The sequence below is a fragment of the Myotis davidii genome, unplaced genomic scaffold, assembly GCF_000327345.1.
Source record: "Myotis davidii unplaced genomic scaffold, ASM32734v1 scaffold767, whole genome shotgun sequence".
Taxonomy (NCBI): domain Eukaryota; kingdom Metazoa; phylum Chordata; class Mammalia; order Chiroptera; family Vespertilionidae; genus Myotis; species Myotis davidii.
In genome coordinates this window covers 38531-43312 of record NW_006297810.1, presented here as the reverse complement: position 1 = coordinate 43312, position 4782 = coordinate 38531, and the positions used below count along the sequence as shown (strand labels likewise).

The 4782-nt window shown below is 46.9% G+C and overlaps 1 long non-coding RNA gene and 1 pseudogene across 1 annotated transcript in view; one reads left to right on the top strand and one right to left on the bottom strand.

Moving 5' to 3' along the window:
• LOC102759243 overlaps window positions 1–685 on the top strand; it is a 2841-nt pseudogene extending 2156 nt beyond the window's left edge.
• Window positions 686–4063: 3378 nt separating this feature from the next.
• LOC107184620 overlaps window positions 4064–4782 on the bottom strand; it is a 10451-nt gene continuing 9732 nt past the window's right edge. Inside the window, exon 3 of the long non-coding RNA XR_001515520.1 lies at window positions 4064–4074. This is a non-coding gene — a long non-coding RNA (uncharacterized LOC107184620). The remainder of the gene's footprint in view (window positions 4075–4782) is intronic.

The window sequence follows — 4782 nt, the reverse complement described above, 5'->3', positions numbered from 1 at the left end:
TGTGGGCGGGGTGGGTGGGTCGCACGGGATCACCAGGGTGGTCCAGAGAGAGCAGTTATGGCGGCTCTCATTTCCGTCCCTAGGGGCTCTGCCTCACAGAGTCCCAGCAACTGCTGCAAACCTCGGAGAGAAAGCTGCCTTCGAGTTCCGACCGAAGCCAGACAGTCCCGCTTCTCAGGCTCTAGAGCTCAGAGTCTGAAGCTCCCTCCCGATTGAAAATGCCAACCACGCCCTCCACCGCCAGCCTCCTCCGCACGCACTCCGCACCTGAGTGACTTCAGCACTGTGCCTCCTCTGAGTCTGGGTATGATATTCTCTTTCCTCCTAGTTGTAGAATTTCCACTCAGCCAGCCTTCCTGTGGTTCTGGATGATTTCCGTTCTGTCTTTTAGGTGTAATTTGAATTGGTTGTTCGTGGCAGCAATCTCCGGCGTTAATCTATGTCGCCATCTTGGTTTTTCTCTCTCCTGTGACTTTAACAGTGATACCCACTCCTCCACCTTTGATGCTGGGGCTGGCATTGCCCTCAATGACCACTTTGTCAAGCTCATTTCCTGGTATGACAATGAATTTGGCTACAGCAACAGGGTGGTGGTGGTCCACATGGGCTCCAAGGAGTAAGAGTCCCCTGGGCCACCAGCCCCAACAAGAGGAAGAGAGGCCCTCAGCTGCTGGGGAGTCCTTGACCTAGATTGGTCCCCCAACACACTAAGAATCTCCTCACCACCATTTCCATCCCAGACCCCCTGGAGAAAGGGAGGGGCATAGGGAGCCCTACTTTGTTGTGCACCATCAATAAAGTTCACTGTACCAAACCAAAAAAAAAAAAAAAGACCCAGTACAAACCTAACTATATACATAACTACATAATTGAAATAAAAGTTACATTAGAAAATTATTGCCTTTACTACCTTAGGTGGATTTTGTATTTTATAATACTCTACTCTATTTAAATATACTCTACTGTTTTCTTCCATTTTGTTGTTGCTATTGGTTTTGAGGGGGGTTGTGTGTGTGTGTGTGTGTGTGTGTGTGTGTTTATTGAATTTCAGAAAGAGAAAAGATGGGAGAGGGAGAGGGAGAAAGAAGCATCAACATGAGAGCCACACATTGATGGCTACCTCCTGCATGTTCCCGACTGGGGATCAAGCCCACAGCCTGGGCACGTCCGCTGACCCAGAATCAAACCAGCAACCCTTCAGTGCACAGGATGACACCCAACCAACAGCCAGGGCTGTTGTTGTTTTTAATAAACAGTGTTTCCAAACCACCAAATTGATTTCTTAGCTTACAAACTGTGATTTGAAAAACGTAATTCTAGAGAAAGTAAGTTATGGATAAATTCAAGTTCTAAAACAAATAAAGACACAGAATGACATCAGAAGCTGAGAGTAACCGGAATGAACTATGGATAGGAAAACTCAATTTAAAAAATAGAGATTTAAGTTACCATCCTTCCTAAAATACATCAAATACTTATTCCTTCTTAATAACATGTGTTACACGTTATGAAACTGAACTGCAGCTGATTAACAATCCCTGGAAAAGCAATGCGAGGATTTGGAAGAGAAAGCAGATTTGACTTCAATCCTGATTCCACCATTTGTTAGCTTTGTGACCCTAGAATTTGTTGAGCCTCAGGTTCTTCTTCACTGAAATGAGGGAATTATACATAATACTAGTGGCCCGGTGCACAAAATTTGTGCACATTAAAAAGGGATTAATTAGAGGAAATATTTTATTATTGCTATTCGCCCTTTCTCTATAATAGGAGTGTCAGAGATGAAAGAAAATTAGTAAAATGTATATGAATATCTTCCTCCTGTCAGAGTCTGGGGTTCACTATGGGACCCAGAGCCAAGTCTTCACCCACCCATGTGTGCCTCAAAATCACGCAAGACCCAGACCTGGCTGCCCCCCTCCCATTGGGCTAGATCCAGACCTAGCTGGTCCCACCCTTGTCAAGCCCCGATGGGCAGGGAGCACAGCCGCAGGTCCCCTGTCCCAGCGCCAGGGCGGGGGACATGGCCTGAGGTCTCTCAGCCCTGGCTGGGGCGCGGGGTGCACCTTGAGGTCCCCTGTCAAGCCCCGCTGGGCCAGAATCATGGCATGAAGCCCCCTGGCCTCGGGCGAGGGGAGCAGCCTGAGGTTCCCTGGCCCAGCACTGGGGCAGAGGGATGCAGGTGGTGGGCTGGTGAGGGGCATGGTCTGTGGTCCCTTGTCAAGCCCCATCAGGAGGGGGGCATGGCCTCAGGTCCTCTGGACTGGTGCTGGGGTGGGGGGAGCAGCCTGAGGTCCCCCGGCCCAGCACTGGAGTGGAGGGCACATCTTGAGGTCCCCCGTCAAGCCCCACCAGGCAAGGGGTGCAGCCTGATGTTCCCCGGCCTGGTGCTGGGGTTGGGGGTGCAGCCTGAGGTCCCCTGGCCCAGCACTGGAGTGGAGGGCACATCTTGAGGTCCCCCGTCAAGCCCCACCAGGCAGGGGGGGCAGCCTGATGTTCCCCGGCCTGGTGCTGGGGTTGGGGGTGCAGCCTGAGGTCCCCTGTCAAGCCCTACAGGGTGGGGGGCACCGCCTGAGATACCCTGTCAAGCCCTGCCGGGAGGGGAGTACAGCTTAAGGTCCCCCTGCCTGGCACCAGGGTGGGAGGCACTGCTTGAGATCCCCTGTCAAGCCCCATGGGGGTGGAGGGGTGCAGCCTCATGTCCCTGCTGATTTCTTGTTAAGGCTCGTTACAGAAACTCAGCTTCTGCTGTAGGTGTTGCCATATTTGTGGAGGAGTGATGGTCAATTTGCATATTCCCTCTTTATTATATAGCATGCACTTGATAGAAAATCCTTCTCTGTCCTTATTGTCTTCTCATCTCTGGGATTCCAATACCTCCAAATAACCCCTTCTCACTTTTCCAGCTAATTATGAACATTCCCTTCCTCTCATTTCCTGTAAGAAATCAAAGTCCAAGGAGTTATTAAGCTGGATAAATGGAAAAGTTTTTCTTTGTTTTGTTTTCTTTTGTAAGAGAAAGTTTATTTAGAAAGTTACAGAGGTAGTAAAAGTGAACCAGCTTGGCTACATAGGCTCAGGAAACAAGTTACAGAAGCATCCACTGAGCCAAACCGGTTTCGGCTGTTTGTATCTTTTTAATCTTCACCTAAGGATATGTTTACTGATTTTAGAGAGGGAGGAAGGGAAAGGGAAAGACAGGGAGAGAGAAGGGCCCTTGGAGCTTAGGAGAGAGAAAGACGAAGGTAACGGGCCTGGGGAAAAGTTGTGTTTTGGTGTATGCTTTTTTAAATATGTTTTTATTGATTTCAGAGAGGAAAGGAGATGGACAGAGAGATAGAAACATCAATGATGAAAGAGAATCAATGATTGTCTACCTCCTGCATGCCTTCTACTGGGGATCAAACGCATAACCTGGGCATGTACCCTGTTTGGGAATCGAACCGTAATCTCCTGGTTTATGGATTGACACTCAACTACTGAGTCACACCAGCCAGTTCTGTTGTTTTCTGTCTGTTTGTATCTTTTTATTTTTTTTTTTTTTATTTTTTTTTATTTTTTTTAAATATATTTTATTGATTTTTTACAGAGAGGAAGGGAGAGAGATAGAGAGTTAGAAACATTGATGAGAGAGGAACATCGATCAGCCGCCCCCCGCACATCTCCTACTGGGGATGTGCCCGCAACCCAGGTACATGCCCTTCACCGGAATCAAAACTGGCCTTTCAGTCGGACCTTTCAGTCCGCAAGCCGACGCTCTATCCACTGAGCCAAACCGGTTTCGGCTGTTTGTATCTTTTTAATCTTCACCTAAGGATATGTTTAGAGATTTTAGAGAGGGAGGAAGGGAAAGGGAAAGACAGGGAGAGAGACAGAGATGATAGATAGATGATAGATAGATAGATAGATAGATAGATAGATAGATAGATAGATAGATGATAGAACGAACAGAAGAGAAAGAAAGAGAAACATCAATGTGTGAGGGAAACATGGATCAGTTGCCTCCCAGAGATCCAACCCAAAACCTAGGTATGAGCACAACATTTTTGGTACACAGGACAACACATCAACCAACTGAATCACCCGGCTGTGGAAAGATGGAAAAGTTGTACCAACTAATGCTTCATGGTGGTACAAAATTAGTCATTGTTATTAGAGAGTGTGGAATTTTTATTAAGATCTTTGCTCCATCATTCCAAAAATATTTGGAATGCCAGATACTACAATAAGTGCTAGGGATATAACAGTGAAAAGGACAGATGTGATCCCTACCATCATGGAAAGTGTAGTCTAGACTAGACCAGAAAGAGCCAACAAACAGGGAATAAACAAAATGCATGAAATGATTACAGTTGAGTGCAAGGAAGGAAATAAATAGATCTCCCTTATAGAAAATAACAATGTAGACCTATACTACAGATCATGGAAGACCTTTCTGAGGAAGTAACATTTATTTTTTTTTAATATATTTTATTGAGTTTTTACAGAGAGGAAAGGAGAGAGATAGAGAGTCAGAAACATCGATGAGAGAGAAACATCGACCAGCTGCCTCCTGCACACTCCCCACTGGGGATGTGCCCGCAACCAAGGTACATGCCCTTGACCGGAATCGAACCCGGGACCCTTCAGTCCGCAAGCCGACGCTCTATCCACTGAGCCAAACCGGTCTCGGCGAGGAAGTAACATTTAAAATGAGATCTAAGTAGAGCCCATTAGAGTAACCAGGGGAGTATTGTTCTGGACAGCAGAAAAGGCAAGAATTCAACTTGTCCTGGGAATTGG